The 20,019-nt window shown below is 37.1% G+C and overlaps 1 pseudogene; it reads right to left on the reverse strand.

Annotated features, from left to right (window-relative positions):
* Positions 1-410: 410 nt before the first annotated feature.
* Positions 411-19,088, reverse strand: LOC121737456 (annotated as a pseudogene).
* Positions 19,089-20,019: the final 931 nt, after the last annotated feature.

Raw genomic sequence — 20,019 nt, forward strand, 5'->3', positions numbered from 1 at the left:
AGCATAACACCTCGCCCGGTCGGAAGATCTTCCTTTGGCCTCCACGCACATATTCCCACATTGGTGACCCCGACGTGATTACAAATTATAATATCATTAACTTTAATAGTTTTTAGACTATGTAATTCTGCTTATTTCAATGTGTTGTAAACAATAAGTTATCTCAAAATACATTGTTATATTAAACTATTTGTACTTAATTAATTGAATAAAAAATATAAGTACCATTTTACTTCTCATTTATTATTATTAAATAAAAATAGCATATTTCTAGAATTTGTAACTACTTAGCATAATAAATTATTATGATAATATGTACTACAATTATTAAATAAGCACGTGAGACTTTTAGCTAGTTACTGCGTTCAACTTTTATTTTCTTTGAAATATCAACGAACTTGTTAGATCCTTCATGTATTAGCGGAGCTCTGGAACACAGTAAATATTGTGATTATAAATAATGAGGTTTCTAATTTTTAGCACTATTACAAAATATATTTTGATGTCATCAGTATTTCAGAATTCAGACGCCTAAACTCAAAATTTATATTGACGACTTCTTGGACATTATTGTAAAAAAATATTGACACCTAATATATAAAAATTGTATTACAAGGCTTAAACACTTACGGATTTTGTCGCGGAACACTTTTATTAATCCCAATTCCCAACGTTTCGGCTACTTTACAGCGGCTGTGATCACGGGGTGTAAAGTAGCCGAAACGCCGAAAGTGCTCCGCGACAAAATCCGTAAGTGTTTAAACCTTGTAATTTATTGAGTGATACTCGCGTAAACTTAAGAAATCAATACATAAAAATTGGCTCAGTACTTGAAGAACTACGAAAACCAATAAGTAATAGAGACAAATTATATTTGTTTCTGGCATCCCCATAAAAGAGCACTTACAACTTATAAACCATAATCTCCAAGCCCAATATCACCAAAGCGGTCCCGACTCCAAGCCCCATCAGCGCCAGCACTGGTCTGACATTGTCGACACCAATGCTGCTGAAAGCCGAACCCTGGTCGGTGCAGACTGGCCTCTGGGTGAGGAAGCGCTTGTTGAGAGCAGACGTGATGCCAGCCTCGCGGATCCTTTTGTAGCTGTGGAATTATAGTTGGTTTAGGTGGAGATATATGAAAAAAAGTCAAATGGAGATGTTCCATCCAAGGTAAAATTGAGGCAATCGCTATCCAGATTCCAAAGATGGTCTGAAGTCTCAACAATGTACCAAGATACATAACATAATACCAATTTTGGCATGCAATAATAATAAATATGTGGCTTGCCTCATGCTTTAGAGCTTGATGTGATATAATTCGTTTTGTGTTAAAATATATAAATGCTTTGGAGAAAAAACCTCAACGACTCCTACCTCACTCTAAATAGTTCCAGATACGGCGAATGCTTGTAAGTCGGGATGTGCTGATCGAAGCCGTTGACATAGTCCACCTCCATCAGATCACATTTCTCCGATTCTAGAAACGTCTGCTCTATCCGACGGTACACTGGTTCTAGAACTCCGTGGAATGCGAATAAATTCTGTAATATTTGAGGAACTTTATTTTACCTTTTATGTTTGTACACGTTTTCCTAAACCTTGAGTCTAGATTATGGTGATCTAGAGTCTAGACTCAAGGTTTAAGAAAACTTTGACATGAGAATTATCAGAAGGACCTGTATGCTGGGCAAGTCACAGTCATTACAATATTCAAGGAGTATGGTTAATGCATGGTAAAAATATCTAAGTTATAGCTTCTCTCACTTAAACATGAATATTTAAGTTATTTTTTTAATACGTTTTTAATTCAAGAAGCTAATTCTTCTGTACTTCTATATAATATAATTATATTTTACTTAACCTGTCTCATATTCTTCACGCATGCATCCAAATCGTAAAAATTCTCGTTTCCTTTTTCCGGTACAATCTTCTCGTAAATTTTCATTCTGTTGCGATCGGTAGCGTGCTAAAATCAAAATTAAACTTCTCAGTTATATTTAAATTTATCCCTTTCTTCTATTGTCATTGTAACTTTTGTATGATGTTGCTCTGTAACGGCCGTTCCCAATATTTGATCTATCTCTGGTTTTGCTCTACTAGAGATAGGAATAGCTCACAATTGACATAAAATATATGTATCTAATGTCTAATGTGAGCTATTCCTATCTCTAGTAGGGCAAAACCAGAGATAGATCAAATATTGGGAACGGCCGTAAGTTGGTGGGTTTTTCGTTGAATTATTTCACCTAGTTACATAGGAGTTTTATTTAAGCTGTTGCCATTAAGATCCTACCAGAGATGTAATATCTCATGCCATTTCGAGTTTCTAACGCAGGTCTTTCTCGTCGGGTTAGTTCCTGAATCAGTGGTAGGTACCAAGTAGAACATTTGGAAAGTGTTAGTTGCTAACCAATCTACATAAATTAAAATGAATTTTTATTTATTAGCCTTGTTCAGTCTAGAGAACGACTGAACTGATTTGGCTACTTTTAGTCTAGAAATATCCGGGAAGTCTAGGGAAGGGAAGTGATACGAAGTTTATCGTGTCATCTGATTTAGAAATAAAAAGATTTTCATTTCCAGTACCTTTAGCATATTCCTATTGTTCTCTGTATCGACAGCGGCCAACGCCATCTTTGAGTGAGCGAGCTGTTCCAGTGATGTCACAGCAGTGGACGGTGCCTGCAGCAGCACGAATATGTTGGCGCTGTACGCCACGTATGTCGCCATCATCGACGTGAATGTCACGAAGGCTATTATTCTACCTGAAAAGTAGAGTAACAGTAAAGTTTTATGCCTATAGTGAGAAGACCTTATTTACTTCAATTCCTTATGCAAAAATATAAAGGTAAGGCAGAATTACTAAGTATGGCATAACTAAACAGACACAGGTTTGTATGGTAGCTGGCTTCATAAAGGTAAAAATATTAAGGGGACTGAGTATTAGAATAAACTATTAAATTATTATCATTTTATCAGGCTAATTGCGAAAGAGGATTATCGAATTGCCAGAAACTATAGCAGAAATCACCGGACAGCCTCCTCGGTTCCATGTAACAGCCCTGCTGACTCAACGCGCTCATTGTGAGAAACAAAGCGTCACTGGCACTTCCGTCTAGTTGAGAGGCATCCTAAAAATGTTAAGACATTTTAACATAAAGCTTGAGAAGGCTGTAAAATTGCAATAAATAGTAGCAGAAACTATCGTTTACAATATAGTATACTTCTTTTGAGTGCGACAAATATATTATGACAAAATATGCAGTCTTTCTAAACCACAAAAGAGTAGGTATTTCATATAAGCATGCGGCTTTAAATGACGATACTAAATTTACCTTTCCAACTTTCGGTTCCAATTTACTCTCCAAATAAATAGAAATAGTCGCAAGCGCAGCACAAACAGTAACAGCAATCCAGACTTTAGTAGAGAATACGAGTATGTAGATGTTGGTGATGTATGAAAGAGGTGGTTGACGGAAGATGAATTTTTTGTCCACGGGTACGACGGAATCGGTGAACGTTATCACATCCATTCTTTCTACATCCATGTCACAGCTTGTACCTAAGTACAGTAAAATTCATTGGTGTACCCCAAGGTTATATTCTCAATCCGATACTTTTTTACAATTGACTTAAAATAAACTGAGCTTTGATGTCAAATACATAATGGAAATATATTTGTATGTTCAACATCACTATTGTTATTAAGCATCATTATTTATAGCCATATTTTAAATCATAATTCATAAGTTAATAAACTTAAGAGTTAAGTCCAAAGTTGCTCACCCAAATCAGCTCTTTCAGTAGCCAAATCGTTAGTCATTCCTGTCCAACCTTCACCATTTCTTTTACCATAGGAGTAACTGAATATATGTACTGGAGTAGCGTTCAACATCTCAAACACAAGTTGTGATACATACCAACTTACTTTTGATACTAAATCATGTGGATCTCTAGAATAATATTTTTAGTTTTGAATGTTACAGACTAAAGTGCATCATTAAAAGTAATTTATAATCAAAGGCTTTTAAGTTTTATAATAAAACGTAGATAGCTTACAGTCTGTCCTCTTTTACGAAATGCTTCTTCGAAGCGTTGGTTTCTTCTATAATATTTGACATAACTATTGGGTAGCCCATTAGGTTGCCCCGATTAGCGAATACCACTCTCCTTGGTCGAACATCATAATATAGAATACCATCATAACATCCGCGTGTCTTTGAGATTGTGGTGGCTCTTATTGATGGTTTGTATACTGTTAGACAGATTTTATAAAAATAAGTTTTATTTAAAACATCAACGCTAGAAATTGAGTATTATGTTTAAATAGAAATTCATAAACAAAAGAAATCTAGGGTACTAATTGTTATCGAAAAATCATTAAGTATTTTTTGCAACGAATGACAAGAATTAATATACATACATTCAGTGAGTCTAAACTTGAGTTTAGTTGGTACTGCTACAACAAAGTCACTATCCAGCGTAATTGGTAAGTCCTGAAGACCTCTGTCATTGGTTCCATCATCAAGCACAAGCCAGCGGTATGGGGATCGAAGATACTCTGTTGCCTGTGCAAGAAATCAGGACGTAAGTTGTGATCGAAACCCAGTGTTTGTAATGTTTAGATCTTAATAAAATGAATATAATTAAAAGATGATCACATTGAGTTTTTGCATACGTCAAAATTAGTGGAATTGGAATATAATTGTTGATCTTATAAATAAAACATTGCTCAGTCAAGCATTATATAAATGAATACTTACATTATCAAATACTACCATGCCGGTTGCTCTTAAATCAACAACAAACAAAGTGCCAGAATCGTATGAAGCTTCATTAGTGAAAATAGATCTTACAGATGCGTTTGATAAAGCCTTTACTAAATTTAGTATTTCTCCTAAAATTAAAAGTATAAGCTTAGTAAAACACATCCATACTAAACATTAAAATTCGCAAGTGTGCCTGTCTGTCTGTCTGTTACCTCTTCACGCCTAAACCGCTGAACCAATTTTGCTGAAATTTAGTATGGAGATACGCTAAGTCCTGCGAAAGTACATAGAATACGTTTATCTCGGCAAAGTTCTTGAGCTAATTTTGGCGCAAGGGAGTTGCGGTCGTCGTCCAGTGCTAAACTACTTGCTTTAGAGCCTTATTGTTTCTAAAGTAAATTCAATTTTCAATTTCGATGATAATCTCTTGTTTTATTACCAATATAATAATAATAGCTCCCACACCGGTTTCGGTGACGGTGGCCGGTTTCATTGAAACCAGGCCAGCTACGCAGGAGTAATTTTATAGTGCCCAAGTGTGTGCGCAGTACACAAGAGCACTCTCTATTCCTTTACTCTCATAACCCAGTGGGACGGACGACCGACACGACTGGCGAGAGATCAGGCGCAGGACCGACTTTTTACATGCCGATCCGACGCATGGATCATCTTACTTGTCAGACAATCAGGTGATCAGCCTGCATTGTCCTAACCAAACTTGGAATTAACATGTTTCCAACGCGGGAATCGAACCCACGACCTCCGAGTCAAGAGCCGCTCTCTATACCACTAGACCACGGAGGCGTTACCAATATAATAATAATTCATTATCAAAAATAATCATATTTGCTTACCTTTTGGCCATCCTAATTTGCTGAAATTAACTTTAGGGATCCTCTCGTATTCGATGTAGCTTTTGATAAAGTTAATCGTAGAAACATCTCTAGCTTGTATATTGTGAAATATCATTAGCGTTATGATAAACGACCTCATGTTTATTACTCGTCTATTTTATTTATTAGATTGTTTGATTTAGGACTAGAAAGTCCTAAATCAAACAATCTAAAGAATTTATCTAAAAAGTCTATTTTACCTCCTATAATCTGAGAACTAAATCAGTCATCAGTGAAATCAATATATCATCACGTGCCACTAACAAGCCATGAAAAAGGAATTGACAAATTAATTGGCATACAGAGTCAATAATTTAGAAACGTGTAATTAAGTAGAAATAGGTAGTAGTGGTAGTACTTACCTCTTAAAGTTCTGATCGGTATTAATATTTACCGATACATTTTAAAATATACTTAATTTGATGATTTACTTAATATTTCTATGTTATTTAAAAACTAAAACAATTCTAGAGCAAGTATAGAAACTATCGAAAAAAGTGCGAAATATGTATAATAATATTATAACAACAATTTCAAATGCTGTAATTTTCTTTATCCCTTAGAGTAAAATCGCACAATATTAAATGCATTCAGAATAAATTTTGATACACGCTATATTTTCTGATTCAAAGCTTTGCTACAAAAACAGCAAACGGAACTAATATTCAAAGCAAAACTAGGCTTTTTGCTTGTTAAGCCATTAATAATAAAGTAACAAATTATAAACCGAACCGTTCAGTAAACAGCCATTAAAATAATTCGATAATTGATATGTCGTGAACCATTCTTTAGTTCTAATTGTTTACTAAATTTTACCGTGACTCTTCTTACTTTTAGAACTACTGTTAAATTACTATGTTATGTGCTTTTGACTTTACGGTTCATTCCTCTGTTGCATTATTTTCCTCTTTTCTCTCAGGACAGCTCTGAAAGAACGTTTTAATATTTGAATTCCAGTAAAATTCTAATATAATTCATGACTAATTCATATAATTTTTTTTTATGAAATAAGGGGGCAAACGAGCAAACGGGTCACCTGATGGAAAGCAACTTCCGTCGCCCATGGACACTCGCAGCATCAGAAGAGCTGCAGGTGCGTTGCCGGCCTTTTAAGAGGGAATAGGGTAATAGGGGAGGGTAGGGATGGGAAGGGAAGGGAATAGGGAAGGGTAGGGAAGGGAATAGGGTAAGGGATTGGGCCTCCGGTAAACTCACTCACTCGGCGAAACACAGCGCAAGCGCTGTTTCACGCCGGTTTTCTGTGAGAACGTGGTATTTCTCCGGTCGAGCCGGCCCATTCGTGCTGAAGCATGGCTCTCCCACGTATAAAATATAAAATTTTAGATTATAAGTTTTTTTTCTAAATTTCCATTTTCTGGGAAACAACAATCAGACCTTCTAAGCCTTTTGTACTACAAAAATCTATTAAACCATTAACTTACTTTTTTTAAACGCTAAAAATATAATATCTATTAACAATTTCAAAAATTTCGATAATCGTGCTTTCAAAAAGTGACCAACTCAAGACGTCTTGATTTCTGTCTTGATTTCTTTACTCACATTCTCTTAAACATAATCTCCAATAACAGCACTGCTGGGGCCAGCAACATCCCATACAACGTTGCTATGATGGCAGGATACATGTCGGTGAAACCCACACTGCTGAAGGTGGAAATGCTGCCGGAGCACTTCGGCTTGCCGACATGCAGACGGTGGTGGATGCACGACTGTATGCCGGATTCGCGGATTTTGATGAAACTGCGAAGGTGTTGTTGATTTGGAATTTGGATATTGTATGTTTTACAAAATTTCTAGATATTGCTCGTGAAATTTAATAGATTTTCATTGCAAAAATCCGTCGAACCTACAGTTTGATGATGAACAAATAAGAGAGACTGGTGCGGATTTGGTCGGGTTGTGTAAAGTCAAAGCTATTCGTGATCTGTTGGCTAGACTTGAGATAACTCGACCAGATAATTTAGGTCCACCATTTGCATATGAATCAGTTTCTCCGATAATGCAAGGGTATGTAAAATGACTGCCTCGCTCTCACTTGATATTGAACATGTTGTTATACTGCCAGGTGACACTTCTCGTCTTATGTCCTTTCCCGGGACTGAAAGTATCTTCAAACCCAGCAAAATCGGTTCAGCGGTTTGGGCGTGAAGAGATAACAGATAGGTAGACAAACACACTTTCGCATTTATGATTTATATTGCTGTGATGATAAATAGGAATATCATGGCTTTGCTTACTTGATTTTAAACATGTCGTTATAGGGCGACCGCTTCTGTCCCGGCACCCAGGGGTCTATCTCGTTGATGTAGTCGATCTCCACCAGGTCGCACTTCTCGTCCTCGCGGTATGTCTCCTGGATCAGCCGGTACCCTGGGTTCAGCTCCATATGGAACGCGAATAGACCCTAGGAAGTGGACGTTATTACGTTGAGCATCTCAAGTCACGGTGTACGCGATCCTGAATTAATTTTTGTTGAATTGTTAATAAATTGTTTGATAATTTTGGATTCAAATAAATATATGGATTACTAGATGTCCCGCGCGGCTTCGCCCGCGTAAATTAGGAATTTTACAGAAACCGTACATTTTCCCATAAAAAATATTTCCCCCGTTTTTCCCACATTTTCCTGAGTTTCTTCGGTCGTATTAGTCTTAGCGTGATAATATAATATAGCCTATATTCTTACTCGATAAATGATCTATCTAACACTGAGATAAGTTTTTAAATCGGACCTGTAGTTCCTGAGATTGACGCGTTCAAACAAACATACTCTTCAGGTTTATAATATTAGGTAGGTATAGATTTTTTTAAATTATCGCTTGACAAACTCGAGTCTCGATCTAAAAGACTATGAAATGGTATAATATGGTAGTGATGATGATGATGAATGTAATTTGCATAGTAGCATATGCTTTCTGTTCTTAAAACAGAAAGCATATGCTACTATGCAGGAGTTTGCGAATCATGAGTTCTCTCAGCACCTTCCGAACCACGGTATACCAGGTATACCTCGGTGCAAAATCTTACTTGTTGGTAGCATATGCTAGAATACTTCTCACGAAACCGAAGTCACCACATGTTTCCCTATAAGTTTTGAGGAGTTCCCTCGATTACTTATGCATCCTTCATCAGATCACCACTTTTGTGAATATAATACCAAATTGGGATGATACCCTATATACCAAACGAAAAATTTTGAAAATCGGTTAACAAACGGCGGAGTAATCGTTGAATATAAGAAAACGAACATAACACCTCCCCCATTTTGAAAGTCGGTCAAAATTGTAGCCTATGTGTTATTCTGATGTATAAGCTATATTATTGTAAGGTTTCATTAAAATTCGTTCAGTAGTTTTTGCGTGAAAGGGTAACAAACATCCATACATCCACACATCCATACATCCATACATCCAAACAAACCTTCGCCTTTATAATATTAGTAGGATTTAGACGTAGTCATAATTGTTATTACCTTTCTAATTCTCTCGACTCCTTCCTTCATGCTGTAGAAGTTCGGTTTCTTGCCTTTCGGAGCAATTTTCTTATCGTAGATGGTCTTTCGAATTGGGTCGTTTAATTTCTGAAATTTTATTTATGTTAATTTTCATACAGTTTTATATTTTGTACTAAAAGACTTTTAGAGAGGAGGTTACTTATACTGACCTTAAAGAAATATCGGTTGTACTCGAAGTCACTGGCACCTAGTTTCAGTGGGGAGGTGAGGAGGTCTGGCACCGAGCGCACTGAGGAGCTTGGGGCCCGTAGCAGCACCACGATGTTGGCGCAGTACGCCGAGTACAGGATGGTCAGTGCCACGAATAGCAGCAACGTCACGCAACGCCCTATCGATCAGAGAGGCAGTCAGAAAATGAAAAAGAGAGAAAGAAAGACCAAGGTATGTAATGAGTTCCAGATAAGAGGCATTTAAATAGGAAACACTCGCGTTGGAAGGAGATGGAAAATTAATAATGGAACACACGAACTATCCGAAAAATCAGGAGATATTTGGCATATACCCTAAGAATAAAAAAAATATCTAAGCATTTAGAAACAATAACTTAGACAAATAATGGGTGTTTCATAGACATATAGGGAAACTTACCTGCAGCATACCGGGGCTCCAGGTTACAGCCCTGCTGCAGAACAGCTCCGATGATCAGAATCAGTACGTCTGCCCATGACCCGTCCAATTGCAATGGGTGCTACAAAAATATTGTGAGATACTTTTTGGTAAAACTGAAATGCACGAAGAAGAATCATCTTTGCATAACCTGCTGATAAACAATAAACAAACAATAAACAAGTCTTTATTTTCACTTGATATTTTCTACACACTAATCTTACACAATCACTGATCTCTACACTAGGACTCCCTGTGTCGTGGAGACCAATCTCATCCATCATGCACATAAACACTAGAAACAATAATATACAGATAATATGAGAGTCGTTTAAAGTTATTTTACTTAATTTATTTTATAGATTTTATATTATAAGATCGCTTAAGATGGTTGCTCGTAGACCTATAATATTATGTTTTTCATACTCTCACTAGAACACGATAACAATGTGTTTTCTCAACATATTTTTTTCTCAATATGCCAACATTCATTTTCTTTTTTTACCATGCCAACGGAAGCCTCCCACTTGGATGTGATGTAGAGGAACAGGGCGCAGGCGAGCACGCATACGAAAATCGCCAGCCATACCCCCGCTGTGAACGGCAGCGCAAATATGTTGGACAGTAGTGCCAGGGGAGGCTCACGGAATACAAACCTGATGATGGAGAAAGAAGCTTACAAAATTATAATATTGTTTTGCTTACGCTTTGCTTAAGACCGCTTTAGGATGTTGGAGGATTTACTATGGGCTGCACACAATTTTAGCATTATTCGGTGTAACCGAAGGAGGCAATAATTGTTTCATTTGTACCATCAAGGCAATTTATTCCTAAGCAGTTGACAGACAAACGTCATTTGGTCGGATCATGCTGGGTTTGACGTAACGCGACCAAACTACGTAGGTCCCCCATCTGCCCAGGAATCAACTTCTCTGATAGTACAATAACTACTAATAATACGTCACAGTTTGTTCGCTGAAACACCACCATCAGGCGCGTAAAAACGCTCTCTCCATAAATTATGACCGTCTCGCTCATCAAACTTTTTACTTTGGAGTAGACCATAATCAAACAAAGCACATTTTTGACAATGTTGTGCACGGCCTAGACATAATACTGCCTATAGATTCACGAACCTGACAGCAGTAGAGCCAACCATGGCTATGTAGTCAATCACCTTCAGCCGCTCCTGGGTAAAGATTGTCAGGGTACCTGCAAGGAAATCATCCATTATTAGATATTATGTATTCTCGAATACATTGATGAATATGTCAGTCATACTCATCACCTACCCAAATCCGCCTCTTTCTTCACCAGATGATTCACAATGCCGTTCCAGTTCCCCTGCTTATCCTTGTACCCCCAGGTGTTTGTGAACAGCGGCTGTTCCGTCGCGTTCATCATCTCGAAGCAGATCTTCACCATCATGTACGTCATCTTGGTGATTGAGTCCTGGTGGAGGTTGCTGCAAGTAGTTTTATTGGATTGGATCCACTTTCACTGGATTATTATACTTGCTCTTTCTGCTTAACAAAAGAGACAGCTTGATATTTAGCCCAGGGTTGACTTTAACCCAGATTTGAAATCCGGAGGCAAAAATTTATAAGTTAAATCACACATAAACTTTACATATTTGCAAAACCTTTAATAGCTATTCAGTAATTACTATAATAAGTTTAGTGTATAAAATTAACCGTGCATTTTAAGTACACAGTTTTGTTGAAGCTTACATGTAATTAACTACGTATATCAGAATGTCTACAAGATAATGCTGTCTGCTTAAACTGTCAGCTTTATAGCCCGATGATAACGCTGCCGATATTAATACTATCTTTGTGCTGCAGAAGCGAGCTATACGTTCGATTTACAAAATGTCTACATTTGAATCTTTGAGAGAAAAGTTTAAAGAAATTGGTATTCTGACAGTAGCTTCTCAATACATTTTGGATAATGTAATACATGTTAGAAAAAATATATGTAAATTTAAAGCCAAAGGTGACATTCATTGTAGAAACACCAGAAATAAGTACAAGCTAGATTTGCCAGTGATCAGACTTAGTAAAGTCAGTAAATCTTTTAAAGGTCAATGTATACGCCTTTTCAATAAAATCCCAGAAAACCTGTAAAATCTTTCCATTAATAAATTTAAGAAAGTAGTCAAAGAGCGTTTGTGTGCCAAAGCCTATTATAAGGTCAATGATTTCATAAATGATGGCACATCTTGGGAGTAGGATGGCTGCTTACAAGGCTACTTCTACATTATTGTACATGACTTACTATGTATGTACATTGTATAATTTGAAGTTACAGCATTGTAAATTTTATTTTAAAAGATTAATTTTTTTACCTCACTTTTTTTTGGTAAAAAAAGTGGGCCCCGTGCGAGTTTCTTACGCCGGTTCTTCTCGCCGGGATAGTTCCCGAACCGGTGGTAGGCACCGTAGCTATTATTAATATTCTGAAAGTATTTTCTTAAAATCTACTCAGAAATAAAACTTTTTTTTTTAATTTTATAACTGGGCTTTTAACCACACCTTTTCGCACCTTAGTGTGAAGTATTACGATGGCGGTAAAGTTACATAATACAGGAATGCGATCTTTTATTATTCGCTTGTATTTTAAGAGGTTTAGGTTCAATTTTATCAACGTCTGTTGTTAATGCTCGAATTAGTATCACATTACCTCTTTCGTTTTTCGTAATAATGAAAGAGATTACTAGTAATGAATAATAGGACAACAAATTGCAAGAAGGGTGTCAAAGCCGGTTGTTTGTCGGTCTTATTGAACCTGATATCCACGTCTCGTTTTAGGACATCCATCATTCATCCTATCCTATAACGGCCATTCCCAATATTTGATCAATTTTTTACCAACCAATTGACATAAAATATATGTTTCTAATGTCTGTGAGCTACTCCTATCTCTAGTAGGGCAAAACCAGAGATAGATCAAATATTGGGAACGGCCGTAAGAGTAAAGCTACAGTCATCACAAATCTGCTATTATTCTAATACCATTGGCTTCTCTTACCTCGCAGAAGTCAATAAAATATTTAACTGTTCTACCTCTACAGTCTATGGCTTCCGCTGAGGAAGATCCATACTGCACCATTAATGTCCCAGCTATACTCACAGTCTGTCGTCCAGGTGTCGCCTGGTGTCGTTGCTGTCGACGATCACGTTGACTACGGTGAGCGGATGTTTCCGGATGTTCCTTCTCCGTACTGACAATACCCTGCTTTCCCTGTAGTCCACCATGCGGCTTCGTTGCTGTATTTTAGATAATACAGAATAAGTAACCTTTTAGATTAGACCAAGATATGCGAAGGAAGTTTTATAATGCTCGAGTCTGTGGTCTGTGCATTAGAGCTTTCTTTCTTTCTTTATTCTTGTAACCTCATAATTGACACGACCAGCAAGAGGCCAGGCTCCCGTGATCTTATCCATCAGGTGATCAGCCTGCTGTTCAAGCTAAAATTGGAAAGAACACATCTCAACGGGGGGAAGGAACAAAACGAATCCCGCATCCTCCAACTCCAGACTCACGCTCTAAGCCACCAGACCATAGAGGCGTTCTTACACCATTATTACAGCTAATGTTGTATAATATTGTCATTATACCTTATTGATATTTTGGCTGTCACTACCATTGATGATAATGATTTCGCTTCCCTGACTGTCTTCCCCCTGACCGTCCAGCCACACAGCTCGCGTAGAAAATACGACGTCCGAGCCCGGAGCGATCTTGTATACTGGAAAATAGAAAAAAAACCTCTACAAAGACAAATGTTAGGTACTGTCAGATAAATTGATTCTTAAGCAGATAGCGAGCATTCGTAATTTCATCGGGTTATGTTATGCGAAAACAAGTCGACAGCTTACGAACATTGACACAACACTAATGTAATAACAAAGCTGAAAAGACGAGCGAAGCGAAGCACAGGGGCAAATATGTATGGCTTGACTGATTCGTTACTTCCTTCAGATTAAAAAACTAAATATTCTCATCACCTCCACGACGGTTGCGAAACGGCGTGCCATACATTTATTGATTATGTAGAATTTGTTGAAGTTAGGTTCGGTAGAGTTAGCCCGTGTAGATTCAGAAGTTTAGCTCTACATGAGATCTGATGTCAGCTTTTTCACAGGGCAAACCTTATGTGGTCTTAGCAACATTTTACATTTTTGGTGGGATTTGCCTCTTTTCTACATTTTTCACTGATTCTTTGCTCCTTTAGTCACTGCGTGATGTTAAATATCCCTAAGTACGATAAATACGAGTATAAATTTGGACTATCCAGCAGAAAAACAATCGAACAAGTAGTTCCGGAATCCAGATAATTACAATGAGTCCGTTTACGGTTTAAACTTTAAACAAACAAAATAAACAAACTCTTCAGCTTTATATTTTAATCCATATCCATACTAATATTATAAATACGAAAGTGTGTCTGTCTGTCTGTCTGTTACCTCTTCACGCTCTAACCGCTGAACCGATTTTGCTGAAATTTGGCATGGAGATAGTTTGAGTCCCGGGAAAGGACATAGGATAGTTTTGAACCCGGAAAAATGTACGGTTCCCGCGCAATAAACTAATTTTGGAGAAACGGAGTTGCGGGCGTCATCTAGTTATATATAAGTATAAATCAGTATAAGTAAGTGTATTGTTAGTAAGTACCTATTAGTTATTTAGTATAGATTAATAAAATAGGAAGTTAATTAGCTTAGCACGCCTACAATGAAGTGCCTATTGTTAATTAAAAATTGTTACTTACTAAAAAATAAGTACCATGACTAAGATATCAATTTCTGATTGCCTTACAAAAGGTGACCTTCGATGTCAATGGGTTAAGAAACAAAACAACTCAAGGAAAAAAATCACATCTAAAACTGATTGTGCTATTTTAGCCCGGCCGCACACTATCCGAATTTTTGATCAGAAAAATTCGGACGTCCCGCCCCGCTCATACATTTTGACACGTCAGATTTTTGATAGTATGAGGGGAATATCAATGCTATGCGATGTAATGTCAATGCTATAGAACCAAGAAACTTAGAACTATATATCAACAATATGCAACTGTATGTCATGCATCCCACTCAATTTCGTAAGCAAATAACTTCAGCAAAACAAATTTGCACCGAACACTCCGCGCGAAGCGTAGCAAAATGGTGAAAAGTAATATAAAATAGATGTAGTAAGGAGCTTTAAATAAATTATGTAATAGATGTGTCAAGTCCCTTCGGAAGGGGGAACAAGAGGTTCCGTATAAGGGGCCGAAAAAAAAAGATAGTATGCGGGGTCCACAACAAAATGTATGAACAGGGCGCGTTCCGGTGGGCGTCCGCGGTCCGAATTTTTCTGATCAGAAATAACATCGAAGTTACAGAACTCTGCGTATCATCTCTCGTCAACTGAAGTTAAAGTGGGATCGTGACGTGATCGTGAGTGACGAAGTAAATAATGCTCTCTTAAAGATTGTACATTGGTTTAGCGTTAATAATCTTTTACTTAATTGTAAAAAAACAAAATGTATTAAATTCAAATTGCCCAATGTAAGGCAATGGAAACCAATGTGCTTTTAAATGGTGTTGATATGGAGCTAGTGGATACAGCTGTATTTTTAGATATTACACTAGACTCCAAGCTTCAGTGGGGCCCTCATATTGCTGGGTTGGCCGACAGACTCAGTTCAGCAGCATATGCAGTAAGTAAGATTAGACAATTTTCAGATGAAACAACAGCACGTCTAGTGTATTTTAGTTACTTTCATAGTATTATGTCCTACGGCATTTTGCTGTGGGGCAATGCTGCAGATATAAATACAATTTTTGTGCTGCAGAAGCGAGCTGTGCGGGCAATCTACAAGTTGGCCCGTAATACTTCACTTAGAGAAAAATTTAAGGAAACTGGAATCTTAACTGTTGCTTCTCAATATGTCCTATCAAATGTATTATATTATGTTAAAAAGAATATATATCAATTCACGAAAAAATGTGATACCCATGGGAGAAATACTCGTAATATAAACATAAGCTTGAAATTCCGGTGACTACTCGTAGACTTACTAAAGTCAAAAATTCTTTTAAAGGTCAATGTATACACCTTTATAATAAGATTCCAGAAATCGTTCAAAATCTCTCAATTAATAGATTTAAAAAAGTTGTTTGTGTACCAAAGCGTACTATAAAGTTACTGATTTCATGAATGATAGTACACCATGGGAATAAGGCCCCCCTCTGCAGAGCTGTTTCATTATAATATGTATAATAATTGTACACTCGTTGTATTTTATTTAGTCATAATGACACTGTTATTTTATAAAATATTTTTTGTAATTTTACAATTTTTAAAAAAAAGATGGCCCCGTGCGAGTTTCTTACGCCGGTTCTTCTCGCCGGGTTAGTTCCCGAACCGGTGGTAGGCATCTGTGTAGCCCCGACGTTCAGAGAATATTTGAAAAAAATTATTCTGAATAAAAAATTTTGAGTTTGAGTTTGAGATCTACCCTAATAAATGAAGCGAAAGTCTGTCTGTATGTCATTACCTCTTCACATTGAAACAAATTGGATGCTTGGTATGAAGATAGCGACGCCCGGGAAAAACTCTTATATGTAATTTACATAGGAGTTTTCATAGCGGAAAAATGTACTAATCTTAACTCTTAAGAATTCCTTTGTATTGTCTCGACAAAAATTGATATTCTACTAAGACATTACTTCCAGGATTAAGCTAATTGAGCCAAAGCACAGATTTAATATATCCGTCGTTAACTTACGGCCGTTCCCAATATTTGATCTATCTCTGGTTTTGCCCTACTAGAGATAGGAATAGCTCACATTAGACATTAAAGACATATATTTTATGTCAATTGTGAGCTATTCCTATCTCTAGTAGGGCAAAACCAGAGATAGATCAAATATTGGGAATGGCAGTAAATCATAGACAAAATTCTTTAAAATCCATACTAATATTATAAATGCGTAAAGTGTGTCTGTCTCTCTATATGTCTGTCCGTCTGTTAGCTTTTTACATCTGAACCACTTATCCGATTTTGCTGATATTTGGTATGCCAGAGATATAGTTCGAGTCCCGGAGGAGAACAGAGGATACTTTTCGTCCCGGAAAATGCTGCGGTTCTCGTGCGATAAACGAATTTTAACACAACGGAGGGCGTCATTTAGCAAAATATTAGTGTCTAAACACACTAGGCCGAAAAAACGCGGCCGAAGTTCGGCATGATTACGCCTGCAATGCGCTACGCATACAATATAACGTAATTTCGGCATGGTGTGTCATCAGTAATTTAAAATACATTGCAGGCGTAATCATACCGAACTTCGGCCGCTTTTTTCGGCCTAGTGTGTTTAGACCATAAAGTTAATACACCTAGCGGAATAGAGCAACAATCTCGAGCTGTCAAATAAAACCGAAATTGGTTTTCATCTGTGTGAAAAATATGTGTAGGTACGTACCTATACACTTACACAAGCATGATTGAGCATGAATTCTATGAGATTGAATTGTCAACGTGCGGCACGTGCCGACTGGACGTCAAAAAAGAGTGCTGCTGTCATGTATCTCACGTCTCTTTTTACCTCGCAGTGTTAGTGATAGTGACATCTCTCTTGCTCAGGCCTTTGTTTCTCTATTCCGCTAGTATATTAACTTTATTTTAGACACTAACGGTCTTATCACAAAAGATTAGGTAAACATCTGTTGAACAGTTGTTTTGAGACCAAAAATTTGTACTGAATTTTTCTCTAATCAACTGTTCAACGGGTGTTAAAATCTTTTGTAGTAAGACAGTAAATATTCAGGTTGTTTAGAATGCCTTACCTTCGACAAGCTGGTATTCCGTATTGCTCCTCCGTTTGGCGACGACCACATCACTGTTTATAGGCATATCCAGTTTGCTGAGCAGCTCATACTTGTGGCCACCTTCCAAATCCAGAAGCAGCCATCTTAGCGGCGACCGAAAAAAACCATCGCCACTCACCTAGGATGGTCAAGCGCGAAATGTAATTGGGTGGTTCCGCAGAAAAAAATTATACTGATACTGTAAATGTATTCTGTCTGTATATTACTTTTCACGCCCGAACCAGTGATTTTGCTGAAATTTGAAATACTTTGAGTCCCAGGAAAGGACATAGGATACTTTTTATCCCGGAAAAATTTACGGTTACAGCGTGACAAACGAATTTTTGTGCAACAAAGTTGCGGGCATCAACTAGTTTTCCTATTATTTGTAATGAAATTATTACAAAAATACGTATCATTTTCTAAGACGATGTGTGAGTTATGCCAGAGCTGACTGAGCTGAGAAATAGACTGGTAGATGAGCAGACGTATCGGTTGATCGTAAGTGGTTACAACTACGATCTTTTGTCTCAAATCCTCTATTTTTATCCGACTACAGAAAATCTAAATCCTAAATCAATAATATCACACATTACTAAATAGTGACAAATGGCAGTATTCTTCTGTTAAACGCCTCTTGTATTGCTGATTCAAATATTTCACCCCATGACATAGGCTTATTAGACTCCCCAGTCTTGGTATTTACCTTGATCAAGAGGTCATCTACTCCCGGGCAGCTCAGATCTGCCAGGAACAGCACATGGTGCAGCTGGTGCTCGCTGGTGTTGGCTGCTGAGGAGATCTCCACTCCTTGGGAGAAGAGGGACTTCGCCAGACTGGTTTGTTCGTCTGTAGTTATTTAATAGGTTCAAAAAAAAGTTATGGCAGGATAAAATTATTACATCTAAAATAAATCTCTAGTTAGAAAGTAGCTTTCTCAAAGTCGAAAAAACTACCAAACAACCGGTAAAAAAATAAAATACTATGACCTTACAAACAATTTTTTTTATAAAATATTTATTTAGCTTATTACAGTTCTTCTGTTGTTACCTACTATTTACTAAAATATTAATTACGGATGATTATTGCACAAATTATTAAGTGCGAATTTTAAATTACTACCTACCTAAGTCCTAAATAAGAAACAGAAGAGAAGAAAATTAGAATTTAAATTAGGAACGAAATCCCAACCAATCAGAGCTTTGCGCGGGTGTCCTTATTTTTTTTTATTCAGACGCGCGAATGGCACAGACTATTTTGCATATACAGCCAGACGAAGGAACCCAACTTACGTTGACTCCAGCAAAGGTGAGGTGTCAATAAAGATGTAGGTCTGTCATCAGATGCTATAAACGATTTGATCAAATTCCTCGCCGGATTCGAACCCCGCACCGCCGCTACACATATAAGGAGGTAGAGCAGCATCGTCTACGAGTTTTATGGTAGAAAATCATGTTTAACTGGTATATATATTACGGTTTACCAACGGTTACGGTTTACGGTAATAAGCTTAAAAATGACCTAAGCTTTTTATTTTGGTACAGTCGCCAGGAAAATGGTTTAATGAATAATTGACATTTATTTTCTGTAAATTGAAAATTCCGATTTTTTGTTTCACTGAAATTTTCATTCTATTTAACTAGGACTTTTTTTAGGAAACCACTTATAAATTTTTTTATTGTACGCTGTATTAAACATTATCGGTGTTAAGTATAAATTATTGTTAATTGTTTTACAGCGAAGAAGAAGAATTTCAATAATTTGGGAAAACCTAGAAATCGTATGATATAGTGTGTCAAGAAAGTCGTGACAGGCGGGAAAATTTTTAAATGAATTAAAAAATATGAGAACTTTATTAATTTGAGATAAAAATGTGCAAGGTGACAATATTTAAAATGTAATAAGCGTCCTCTGTGAAAATACAAAGAAAAAAATACACCTTTTAAGCGTGATTACGTTTAGAAAATTTTCCCGCCGGTCATGACTTTCTTGACAGGCTAGGTATAATTAATATTGTCAATACTATATAATATTTACAGAATTATTCAGTTAAAAGGTCGTTGAGTTATCTCATTGATAAAAATATTGTGAACGACTCAGTAATCTCAGGTCAGATAATAATTAATAATGGTTACTTTTATCGGCAATCGGCATAGATACGTGGGAGAGCCATGCTTCGGCACGAATGGGCCGGCTCGACCGGATAAATACCACGTTCTCACAGAAAACCGGCGTGAAACAGCGCTTGCGCTGTGTTTCGCCGAGTGAGTGAGTTTACCGGAGGCCCAATCCCCTACCCTATTCCCTTTCCTACCCTCCCCTATTCCCTTCCCTTCCCTACCCTCCCCTATTACCC

This window comes from Aricia agestis, chromosome 20 (assembly GCF_905147365.1).
Source record: "Aricia agestis chromosome 20, ilAriAges1.1, whole genome shotgun sequence".
Lineage (NCBI taxonomy): Eukaryota > Metazoa > Arthropoda > Insecta > Lepidoptera > Lycaenidae > Aricia > Aricia agestis.